The sequence below is a fragment of the Cannabis sativa genome, chromosome 4, assembly GCF_029168945.1.
Source record: "Cannabis sativa cultivar Pink pepper isolate KNU-18-1 chromosome 4, ASM2916894v1, whole genome shotgun sequence".
Taxonomy (NCBI): Eukaryota; Viridiplantae; Streptophyta; class Magnoliopsida; order Rosales; family Cannabaceae; genus Cannabis; species Cannabis sativa.
The window spans coordinates 11627863-11641923 of NC_083604.1; positions in this window are offsets into that span (position 1 = coordinate 11627863).

A 14061-nucleotide genomic window follows, 5' to 3' on the forward strand; every position below is an offset into this window, starting at 1 on the left:
AACAAGGTAAGAAGTTATGGAACAAATAATGACCATAATCATTACTAATGGTAAAAGCTGCTGTAATGTATGTATTTAGGTAGGTGTTAGATGGTTTGAGAATATAGGTTAATTTGTGGTGTGCATAAATGAATAAAGCAAGGAGAGGGTTACAACTGTATGATAATAATGATATTAATGGGTCCAGTCTAGTGGACATAATAAGATATTATATATTTATATGAAATATGATGTAATGGCTTCTAATACGAAGTAGGTTCCTTATAAGAGGACATTCTTGGTGTTGGAATTTATGGGTTAATGGGTTTTTATGACTTATGAGTCATGACCATTCTTTATTTTTCTTCAAAAAAAAAAAATTATCTGACAGCCAATCATATACACATATAATATGGACGTACAGAAAGTCCCATAATTTGGGTATGTAAATAATATTACTTAACTTGCTCTTACATTTTCGGCATACCACAAATAAACACACTTTTTCCACTTCATCAGTCTTCACATACAATACATATTTTTTTGAGAAATATGTTTAGGTCCATCATTATATCTTACTTTGATTAGATTTGCGTAAATAAACCAATTACATTAATTACACAAATGAAAAGATAAAATATAATAATAAAAAGAAAAATCCAATTCCCTCTTTTTAAGAACAAACTCTCCCAGGTTTCCTTGATCCTATGATATTGCGCTGCCCACCTAGTATGGGTACCATTTTTTTATTTCCTCACTACAGGAGCCTCCCGACCTATTTTTGGGCATTCACCATTGGGTGGCTCTGGCCAGGAGGAGTTTTTTTGGCTAAATACATAAAGGTTAAAAGCACTAAAATTAGCAAAGACTAATCTTTGTGAGGCCCTTAACCTAGTAAAATTAAAGTTATAAGAGAATACAAATGTGAACTCAAACTTTGAATTATGGATGATTAAAAGAACATTGCTATTAGATGTATTATTGTGTTCAACACCATACTGATGTGACGAGTTGTGAGTAATTAGTGATTTCTCATATTATTTATTAAATTAAAATAAGTTGCACTCGATATTGAATTGTACAAATATTAATCTGTCACCTCTTATGGTGTTTAAGACCGACTGAAGGGTGGGGCAACAGAAACCACCCAAGCTCTCACCCCAAGAGGCCCCTTTTTTCTTTAGTACATGAAAGCCAAATATTTGACTTAATATATGTGGCGTTTGGTAACACTTTTTTAATCAGTTTTCTGTTTTTAAAAGTAGAAAAGTGAAAATATTTTTCAAAAACATGTTCTATAAAACTGTTTTTACTTTTCAATTTTATAATTAGAAATCAAAATTTTAAAAACAAAAAGAATCACTTTCAATATTTTTTTAAACAGTTTTTTTTCTTAATCAATCTTTTAGATTAGGACCAGACCCGGACCCAAATCCCCTCCCTACGGCCCTGGCGCTAAATCCGACTTTTGACTTGAACCCGAATCCGACCCCGGACCTAGACCCGACTTAAATAAAATCAAAAAATAAAAATAAAGATAAACTTTATAGAACACACTTTTGTTTTCTGTTTTTAAAATTGAAAAACAAAAGTGGTTACAGAGCGCATTTTTGTTTTTCAAAAACAATTTTTTTAAAAACAAAAATTTTACTTTCATTTTGTGATTAAAAAATTAAAAAACAAAAGTGTTACCAAACGGCACCATATATTAGGGTTGTTCATCCAATACCCAATACAATCTGCTCTATTTTGTTCATAGTATATTCGATCCGCATTAAGTGTGGATTTTATTTTTTGGATCCAATCCAATCCGCATAATAGCTCAAATCCAATCCAATCCAATTTGATTGATTATTTTAGATTGGTTACTTTATTTAATATTTATGAAAAAAATTATATATAAAAATGGAATATAAATTTGATCTATTAAGTTTGAAATATAATTGTACTATATGTATTAGATTTTTAAATTATTATTTTCTTTACATTAAAATGTTATTTGAATATATAATTTTTTATTTTTTTTTTTATAAATATATGTGGATTGGATTGTGTTGACCGAGATTTTCAGTAACTAAATCAAAGATAGTTTAAGAAGAGTAAATGCAAATGTTTTTACATGGTTGGGACATTAATGAGTCTTAGTCCTCGAGTCTCTGTTATTAATAGGTGGATATTTCTTACAAAGAATGTTTTTCTTTTTTTTTTTTTTCGATCCCCCAATTAATTTTGTTAAGAGTATTTATAACAGTTGCCAAGAAGAAGAAATGTCTCAATAGTCCTAAGTGCCTGCCTTGGCCATGCACAAGTTCACAAATCTACAAAGTAGGCCATGCACAACCTACGTAGTAGATTACGTAGGGTTTAGGTGGGATAAGCTCTCATCCTTCCTTGATTGATGTGATTGTTCATAATGGAGTCGTCACTTATACTCTTGATTATCGCGTAATTGTTGAAGGATGGGTTTATGGCGTCTGACACGTCCTCTCATATGTGTTCACAAACGCTTTCTCCATGATGCATTAAATGCTAGCTGACAGTTCATCTCAGGTACCCCAAATTCGAAGGAGCTAGACGCCATCCTGCTCTCGGAGATGAAGTCAAGCAGGACTTCTCCGAATCGGGGCCTGGCTCCCAGAGTAGTTATTGAGTTATCTCGAGAGGATTTGACCCATGTAATTAACTTTCCTTTAATTATCTCTGAGTCTTAGAGCCTGACCTTCCACGTGTCCAATAGTGGGATTGCCACGTATATTGGGAGAAAATTAGGGCAACATTTACCCCCAAGTCTTATTTAGTTCTTGGTAAATAAGACTTGTTTATTACTTTCGATCTTAGGGAGTGACGTGGCATGTACTTCACGCACATGGACTATTTTAATGCTTGTAATCATTCCTCCTTATTTCTTAGCAGGCAACGATTTTCTTTCTGCTTGTTGACAGATCTCTTCATTAATGCAAATGTCAGAAAGATACTCAAACGTTTCAACCCCCCTTTTCTCTTCATTCTGCGTTTTTATCCTAGTCGTTGGATCAATAGGATTTAAATTGTTGTGAACCTCCACCATTCGATGTCACTCATTCGATGTTGCCTCACACCGTAGAGGCCTATAAAAACTAGTACCTCTAGTGACTGGTTCACTTACACTACATTTTGACTCTCAGGCTTTCAAACCCGCATAACAAAATTCCAGACTTCTCCTGATTTCCTCATACTTTCCTCTGCCGTTTTTCAGGCGAAGTACTACCGTTGTATGACGTCCTAAGATGTTAGAATAAAAAATGGCGACCATATTCTGAGTGTTCAAGATGCAAAAAGGCGTTATTTGAGCTAATGAAGAGCCAAATCTTGTTATTGTGGGGTAGTGGGTCATCTAAAAAGAACCTGCCCACAATTAAGAAAGATTGATGTTAAAGAAGAAAAGTGTACAGGTCCTGCCCAAGTGTCAGTTATGATTCAAGGGGACCTAAATATCGGTCCTTCAACCGACTCAAGTTAGAATTTATGGACAATATTATAATTACTATTAGTCTTAAACATTGTACTCTAAATAGGGGAACATCAAAAGATCTAAATGGATTGTATCTGTATGTTATTCAGTGGTCGTTCATCTAACAGGATAGACAGATTAGAAAAATAACAGTATGAGTTAAAATTGATGGTATTCCCAAGTGGAATATAGGATATGAGAAGTTAATGGAGGCATTAATCTAATTGATTCAAATAATTTTTTTTTTGTTTAGAAGTGATCTAGCGTTAGCAAAGGTGGGACAATCCTACGATGAAAATTGAAAAGGCTCATCGCGAGATAAATAACCTATAGGTCATTCAAGAAAACTTGAGCTTACCCACCATAGTAAGATCGCAATAAGGGAAACATCCTATGATCTTATGAAGGGACTTCACCTAAAGAGTTGCGTGCTGGGAGTGTCATGCCCGCTCGCCCCTCCCAAGAGCAAAGAAAATGAAAAGCATTATTCTTCAGCCATGCTGGGAATTCACACAATGATGGAACAAGAGGAGTCCCTCTCACAAGCCATGTGCACCACACAAAGAGGATCCAAATCCCACTCGCTAAATCCCAAGAAAGGATGGGCAGAAGGATGAAGGAGCAATAACGGAGATGCAAGACCTACGTCATAAATTGCTACCCCCTTGAAGGGAAACTTGATTAATGATGAGTTTGATGAAGAATCCCTTTTCTCAAGGGAGGATCAAGTTGAACAACTTCCACCAAATTTCAAGGAGCCATGTATGACACCATATGATTGTCCAATTGATCCGTTGAACCATCTTAGAACCTTTAATGAACTAATGAAGATGAAAAAAGTGTCATGCAAGGGAAGGTGTCAATGTTGGGTTTTATGCCCCAAATAAAACTCATTTCAATATAATCAGATTTACTTATTAATATAGATCAGAAATAATATTTAATGTTGCATGGTTCACATGATTTATTTCATGATTATATGTACATAATGTATGAATTCATCTGAAACCCTTTTCACATACTTGATCCTGTTTATTGTGCTGTCAACACATTGGAAAGTAAACATGACTATGTGAATAAAGTTTCCTAGATTTATCAGACACAGGGTTTTACTGATATGATAATCTACAACAAGAGTTTACTTGCATTTGGAGAAATGCTATGTTCTTTCCAGAGCATTGGTTAAAGTAAAGCTCAGGTTGGATGCATGGAGTATGCATCGGAAGGTACCGATATTGAACTTCGACTTAGATTTATTAAACTTACCGTAATATCTATTCAAGTCAATATCGCCTAGTTGATCCTAGATCAAATGATCTTAATCCTGTTATGATTAGGCTCGATCTCAAGAGGCTATTCGTGTTCTTTGATTTGTTAGTTAAGTCTACTTTTAGGTCAGGGTGATACGTACATTTTGGGAACACGGTAGTGCAATTGAGTGGGAGCGCTATCATAAAAATGGAATCTATAGCTTCTATCTGGCGAATAGTAAGTAAAGGATGATCTCCTTCGAGCTTGACCAAACGAAAATAAATGGTGGAGATCTCATTTTACATAAGCTGAAATATCATTTATACGGGGTTAAGTGTTTTAAGGATTAAATACATTGTAGGGTGTAACGGTAATCTAATCCCTTTACAGTGTAGATCATTCATATAGAGGATCATTGATCAAATTAGGATTATAACAATGGATAACTAATGATGTGTCTATATGGTGGAACATATAGAGCATTCTATATACTGAGAGTGCAATTCTAAGTTCTATGCGTGGGTTCAACAAAGAATTAATAAGTCAGTGAATTTAGGTTATAAATTCTTGATCTGCTTATTGGAAGCTCGGTTATATAGAGCCATGGTCCCCCCACTAGTTGAGATAATATTGCTTGTAAGACTCATATAATTGGTTTTGATTAATCAATTATAATTCTCAAATTAGACCATGTCTATTTGTGAATTTTTCACTAAGTAAGGGCAAAATTGTAAAGAAAAAGTTTTAAGGGCATATTTATTAATTATGATACTTTGTATGGTTCAATAAATAAATATGATAAATGACAATATTATTTAATAATTATTTATAGTTATTAAATAGTTAGAATTGGCATTTAAATGGTTGAATTAGAAAATTGGCGTTTTTGAGAAAATCAGATGCAGAAAAGATAAAACTGTAAAATTGCAAAAAGTGAGGCCCAAATCCACATTGCATGGCCGGCCACTTTTGTAGGGTTTTCCCTCTGATATTTTCATTATTTTAATGCCAAATAATTCAAACCTAACCCTAGTGGAATGCTATAAATAGATAGTGAAGGCTTGAGGAAAATTACACTTTTCTTCTGACTTTTCATTCAGAAAAAACTGAGCCTCTCTCTCCCTATCTTTGGCCGACCACTCCCTCTCTCTCTTCTTCCTAAAGATTTCGAAATTCTTAGTGTTAGATTAGTGCCCACACACAGTAAGTGATACCTCAATCATAGTGAGGAAGATCGTGAAGAAAGACTTTCAGCAAGAAGGAGTTTCAGCACTAAAGAATCAGAGAAAGAGATCCAGGTTCAGATATTGATAATGCTCTGCTACAGAAAGGAATCAAGGGCTAGATATCTGAACGGAAGGAGTCATTATATTCCGCTGCACCCAATGTAAGGTTTACTAAACTTTATATGTGTTTATTTCATCATTTTAGAAAGTTCATATTTAGGGTTTTAATCAACATATTTGTGAGTAGATCTAAGATCCTGGTAAAATAATATCAACAACTGGCCTCAGAGCCATGGTAATTGATTTGCTTGCAAAAAATTTGGACTTTAAAACGATTAGTTGATGTTTTGGATGGTATCATGTTGTATTGAGTGTTATTTGATGATTGATTGATGTTTGTGAATTTTCGTGAAAAATAATTGAATATCTGTTTCTGGAATTATTTTTATTGGATAGTATGGAAAAAATTAAGCAAGTTACTTTTTTACAGAACTCAATTTTGATTTAATTTGAATTAGTTATGATTTTTTGAAGTTTCGAAAAAATCGGGGTTGAGCAGCAGGGCTCCTGCGCGCGCGGAAATCATGCAGATTTCCCCTGCACCGAGAAACCACGCCCAAACAACCCTTGTGCGCGCGCGGACGAGTATGCACAGCATACCGTCCGCACAGCTCGCAATTTTTTCGTTTTTCTTCGTTTTTTCATGCTATTTCATGGATTTAACTTCCGATTTTTTGTGTAGTTCTGTATTTATACATTTACTATTCCTAATTCAATTCTAATTATCATAATTAATTTAATTAATATTTTTTAAATTTAATTCATGATATTAGTGTAATTTGAATTTGAAAAATAGTAAATATCTATCTTTTTTGCTTAATTATCTATCTTATTTTTAAATTTGATTATATCTTATCTTATTTTTAAATTTAAGGTCAGATATTAAATTTTTTAAATTATATATTTTTTAAAATAATTTGACCTTATTTAAATTTAAAATAAGATAACTATAATCATGTAATTTTAAATAGATGTAAGATATTTTTGCTAACTTTTAAATTTTGTTATTTTATTTATTTAAATTACATTTAAAATCTAAAAAAGACATTTATTTATCTTTTTTAATTTTTTATTTAATTTTTATTTATAAAATAACATTAAATATTTAAAACGAGTTAGCAAATTTTGAAATGATATTTAGGTTGGTTGAAACCTAATTTTTCAAAATTGTAGGTTTAATTTTAAATATTTTTTTAATTTCGAAATTTTTAAATTTTATTTTATTATTTTCGAAAATAATTTTTTTTATTTAATTAATTTTTCGAAATTATTTATTTAAAATTAAATAAATCCTACATCCAACTATCCAGCTAACCTTGTTGCAGGAGTATGTGTTTTAGCTTGTTTGTAAGTTTTTAAAACCTATTATTGCTTGATTGCAAATAGCCATGGTTAACTTGTTGACAGATCCAATGATCTGATTTTAACTCATGGCTCCCTTGGTCAAGTAAATAATTTGTAACAGGTATATTTACAAACTTCTTTCATCTGTGTATGACCTAGCAACATGATATGATCCATCCAAATTGTGTGCCTGTGTGAGCCTATGTGTTTAATTTCGTTATAGATGCATATAGATTGTTGTTGCTAAATAAAATATCATAGTTTTTGATAGATTTTATTTAGGCCCATTTAGTTTTTGGGCCTGTTCAATTTATAACAGTTGTTCATTTTAAGGTTAAATTCCTCTCTTTTGGGCCTTGTGTGAGAGTTGGGAGTCATAGTAGTGGGTACGACATACTGAACACAACACCCCTCACATGAACCACCCCAATTGTGAAGGTCCATTTGCCTGATTTGAATAACTGTACTAGGTTAATTAAACTAGTTTAACCTAATAAAATTGATTAGCAACATAATTAATTTCATTATTTTGAAATTAATTTAAGAAAATCATAGTTTAAAGAATTTTATTCTAAGCTAAACTATATGTATTTTCTTGTATTTAATTAAATATAGAATTATAACCATCTAGATTCTTTCTGAAGCTTAATTTAAATTTTTCATTAAATATTCCTATTTAAGTTGATATTTAGTTATCTCTAACTAATCAACTTAATTCTGAATATCTTTTGGATTTAAAATTTCAAAATTAAGTTGAGGAATTTTAGGTATTGGTTATTAAGATTCTTTAGATATTTTTTTTAAGTTGATATCTTTTCGAATATTAACTTAAAATGGAATATTTTCAAATTAAGTGGTTACAACTTAATTTTTGATATTTAATTAAATTTAAATTTGAAAATATTTAAGTTCTAGATTTTTTCTAATACAACTTAAATTAGATATTTTTTTTTTCAAATTTTGTGGAAAAGATACTTAGTCAAATAAGATATTTTCTAGATAGTTATTTCTAGACTACTTATTATTTCTAATATTAAATAGGAAAATATTATACATTGTGAAATTAATTATTTAAATAATTAATTTTGGTACAATTTATTTTAAGTATATTTTTTCTTAGTATTAAACTAGAGATTAATAATTAAGCCTTCTCTACACTTAATTATTTATTTCTTGAATTTAATACATTTAATTAAATTAAAAATTAAATATCTAAGTTGATTTTCATCATGATACTTAAATATTTCTTTTTCATGACATTTAATTAAATAGAAATTATTTTAAGTTGAAATTTATTTTTTCAACTTAAATTTAAATAATTTTCAAAATATATTTTTTTCTTATTTTATTAATCAAATTTTGAAATTGCATTTCTTAAATGCTGGAATTTCGAATTTTATTTGAAAAATAGATTAAAGTTGTAAATTATTTATTTTAATTTTGGACCAACTTAAATCAATGATTTTTTCATTTAATGATTAATTAAAATAAATGAAGTAAAATATATTTTATTAGAAATTTAATTAATTAGTCAAAGGAAAATCTAGATAGGTGATATTTTTGCTTGAAGTATTTTTCTAGTGTATTTAATTAAATAGAAAATTAATATTTAAGTTGATTTTCATCATCATACTTAAATATTTGAAATTTTTCTTTTATACATTTAATTAAATAGGAAAATTATATTTTTTGTTGTAAATTAATTTTATTAATTAATTTTGGACCAACATTAAATTAGAATAATTTTTCCAGGATTTATTTTAACATGCATTTTCGAAAATTGTATTCTTAAATACTTTAATTTTTCGAAATGCAATATATATTTATAGAAAATTAAATTTGAGTTGTAAATTAATTTTGTAACAACTTAAATTGAATATTTTTCTAAATATTTATTGGAAATTATTACTAAGATGGAAATAATTCATGTTATTTTCATACCCATCTAAGTAAAATTTATAAATATTAAATTAAAATTTATATTTAGAATTTTTCATTCTAAATTGAAAATTTTAATTAAATAAATATATATATTTAAAATAAATAGATTAAATAAAGAGAATCAAAGAAAATACAACTCTCTTTAAATAATGAGCTTTATTATTAAGATATTCGATCTCCATTGTTGGTTTTACATCACGTTTGTTTTAGTGAGTAATCCTCCCTAGTGGAGGAACGTTCATTAGCAATTTCGCACCGTTTAATCTCGAAAGATAAGTAGTTTGTAAGTGTTTTATATGGTATGGATCACCCTAATGGTGGCGACCATATTTGACTTGCAAATTATGAAACAATGGTGGAAGCTCATAAGATAGAATTGCCTTGACTCTCGCCTAAACGGGACAATGCTGAATTCCAATCTTGATCGAATAAAAGGTTGCTAGAATGTTTAACATTTTAGATGAGCTGACAACTCTATTCAATGGATGGTAGCTTTGACTCTCGCCTAAACGGGACACTGATATCAGTTTGTTGAAAACCTTGGAAATTATTTAGGATTGTATGTTTTAGTATTTTCACTTGTCATTCCTACTTGCTATATGTTTAATAATTTCTGAATTGTGTATGAATTTATATTGAACCATGTTATTTTCTGTTATTAAGTTGTAGTTTAATTTCGAATCTTCATTGTTAGTCTAACTTGGTTTGTTTATCTAATGAGATAAATCCCTAGTGGATTTTCACCATTAGACATACATAATAGTGTTAGATCTCGAAAGATAAATATTGTATATGCAACATCTAGCTGTTCATCAATTGATGACACCTTAGACTAGTATTTTTACAATATGAAACAAGAAGATTATATATAAATAAGATTACTTTGACTCTCGCTAATCAAAGCATCGTTGGATTCTTATTTATAAACGAAATTATCCTAATTTCTCTTAGCTTATTCATTTCGAATTAGCTCAATAACATATCATTGGATGAATGGTCAATATATCATTTAATGTCATTATATTTTCTATTTAGAAATTAAATGACGCATATGATTATAATCCCGAAATTCTATTCCCAATTGATATAAATCCTCAATCTTAGAAATCTCCTACTTGTATGGGCAAATCTGACTTAGAGTTAAATTAGTAGTGGTGGTCCAAGATAGAATTACTCATTATATTTTGGTATAAATTTAAGTCTTTGACTTTAATTTTAGATTCCAAACAGAAATTTTCTTATATTTCTAATTGCAGAATACAATACAGTTACACTTTCTCAAGTGTTTAATATCCATCTTCTATTAATGGATTCAAACTGTATGGAATATGAGTTTGGTATTCTGTGACCAGGATACACTTGCACTATTCTAAGAACTCTTTGATGTAACTAAACCTAAGTCATCAAAAGACACTACCACATTTTTTTTAATCTATGGCATTTGTATCTTGTTCATAGTGGTTTTGACAAGATCAATCTCTGCAAAGAGTTAATATGCCTATATCCACTAAAGTAGTTCATCTCATTCGCAGATGGATGTACATTCAGGGGTGGATATGAGTTTTTCGTTGTATTCTTAAAACGATCACACTAGATTATACCTTATGCAAAGAAATTTGAAATGTTTAAAAAAAATTCTTAAATTTCTAGCAATGGAAAACTATTAAGGTAAGTGGTTAAAGATCTTGCGATCTGATAGGGGTGGAGAAATAGTTAGTTGATATGCAGTTCAAAGATCATTAAATTGATGTTTGAATTATATCCAAACTTACCTCCCCAGAAATTTCGAGTTGCATATTGATGATTAGTTACTAGTCGTTGCCTAAATCCTTCTATGATAATACAATTTCAGAATGATGTAATGGTTAGGTACTTAATGTAAATCATTACTAGATTCATGGATGACCTAATCAAAATCTTAAGAAAAGCTAGAACTGTTAACCATGGTTTGTTAGCTATTCTAAGTGATTAGGGGTGGACCATCCCATTGTCAATAGATAAGAAAGTGTTTGTTCAAACAAATACTACTTTTCTAAGAAAATGACTAAGTCTGAAAATAAAGTAGCAAATAAAGGAGATATTTTTCTTGATTCCAAAAGTGTTCTATCATCTTATATGACATATGATGATCCCACTGCCTCTGTTGTCTTGTCACAACCAAAGAGGTTAATACCATTTAGTTTTCTTAGACATAATTCACGGTACCTTGTCGTAGTGGGAGAGTTTCTAGGAAATTACCTTCTTATGACTTGGAAGACACTAGTGATTAAAATCCATTGTGAGTTTAAACAAGTAATGGATTGTCAAGATAAGAAACTAAGAAGAAAAGCCAATAGAATTATGGTTTAATCCATTCACATGGAGTAACCTAAAGTTTTCTATTACAAGGACATAAAAGGAAATTTTCGTTTATAAGTCTATTCAATGGACTTAACAAAACTTCCTGTTCCTAGTATTATAGGTTTGAGTTTATCTAAACCTATGGCTTGTGGTATACCTGGTAATTACTTACTCTAATGCAAGCAACTTACTTTAGTAAGATGCTGAAGCATTTTCTTTCTAATGGTAATCTATAGAAGCTTCACAACTTCTTAGGCATAGATTTTATTTATCTAAGGAAAAGTCTCAACTATTCCAGAAAAGATAAAGCCATGAAAGAATATCTTAAATCAACAGTGAGAGGTCTTAGATATGCTTTTGTATGCCTTAGACCAGACACCTGCTGTTGAGTGGGAGTAATGAGTAGGTATCAGATTAATCCAGGAGAAGAACATTGGAAGACAATCAAGTAAATCTTAAGATAAAGAAGAGGAACTATATGTTAGTCTTTAAGGGTGTGTGTAATACTCTTAGACTACACCTCATCAGATTTCAAAATTTTCCTTTGTGCTAGAAAATCTTTCAGATAAGATGGTGATTTGTTAAATGCCAAAATATTACATATTTTATAGTATAAAAATACAAAATAAAATTAATTCTTTATAATATTTTCAAGAAATTAATGCAATATATTATTATATTGAAAATATTTTATTTAAGATTAATTTTATCTTTGTTTATAAATAATAATAGTATTTATGGCATAATAGAGAAAAAGAAATAAAAAATTAAAAAATGCATTGTTTTTATTTAAAGAAATACAAATTAATTAGATTTTTAAATAAATATTTTCATTAAAATTATTGTGATATATTTTATGTTGAAAATATTTTGTTTGGATTTAATTTTGTTTGTGTTTGAAGAAGAAAATAGCATTTATGAAAATGAAAAGAAAGAAATAAAAATGGTGAAAATATGGCCCAAAGAAGAAAAAAAATGGCATTTTGGAAACCCAACATTTGAGCCAAAAAGCCCAAAGAATCGGCCCAAATTCCTCACCAGCAGACAGCCCTGCCACGTGGCGGTCTCCCATTCGCGCGCAGAAGCCCAGCAGGAGCCTGACCCCAGCCGCCTCTCTCTGCTCCCACGCGCGCGTGACGCGCACGGCTTCTCCTTAGCCGTGCGTGCGCGCCACTTCCCAGGCGCGCGAGTGGTTCTCCTCTGGTCCGATTCCCTTCAGCCCAAAGTAGCTTCAGCCACTTTCCACGTGGCATTCTCTCGTCTCTCCACGTGTCCACATGCATCCAATCCGACAGTGACACGTGGCACTCCGAATTAAGTTATTTTTATTACATTTTTACCCACTTGCAATTTTTAATAAGTTTAATTGCACATTAGTCCTTCTACCCTTCTATAAATAGAAGCTTAGGTTTTTAGAATTCAGTTACAGTTTCAGTTTCAGACAGAAAAATCCAGAGAAAACGCTCAGAGCGCTCAGTGTTAGTTTACCGCTTTCTTAGTTAATTTTCTTATGGGTTTCTAAGTTCCCTTATTATTAAGGAGGACGATGAAACCTAGTGTATTTAATTAAGTATTTATTTTTATTTTGATTCTCAGTACAATATATGCTTATGATTTTCGCTTCTTAAAATAATTTCTTTCATCTTTAATATCAAGTATTTTTGATAGTTAGAAATTATTTATGCTTGGTTCCATATTTTATTAAAAAATATATTCTTTGATTTTTTGTATTTACATTAAATTGTTTCACATTTAATGCTTAGAAGTTATAATTTTAAAGCGAAGGAAAATCTATTTTTTATTAGAAAATAATTGGTTTGATTACTGATTAAATTATGAGAATCAATATAAACATAAATATTTTTATATACATTAAGTGGATTCTGAACCCTTAATAATATCCTAAAATATTTCTGAAAATATCTGTTACTGTCATTTTTATCATTTAAACACTTTATTTTATTTTGTTACCAAAAACCTCACCATTTTCGGAACTAGGTTAGAGTTTTATTAGCTTAGATTAAATAAGTATCTTCTTCGATTTCACGCAATTCCCATGGGTTCGACCTCGTTCTTCACAATCTCCATACTACAATAAAGATTCGTGCGCTTGCGAGTTGATAAATGTAAAATGTACCATTTTGGTATACAACAAGTTTTTGGCGCCGTTGCCGGGGAACTGCAAGAAGAAAAACTACTTTAATTCAGGTTGGTATAATTCTTCTACTAGTTATTATATTATATATATTATATATTACGTTTCTTAATAGTGAAGTATGATTTATATATATAATTATATATTATTATTATTATTAATATTAGTATTATTATTATTATTATTATATATTACAGTAAGTAACGTAAGTTACTTACTGTTAATTATTTTTATATATATAAATTTATATTATATTATTATTATATATACATTAC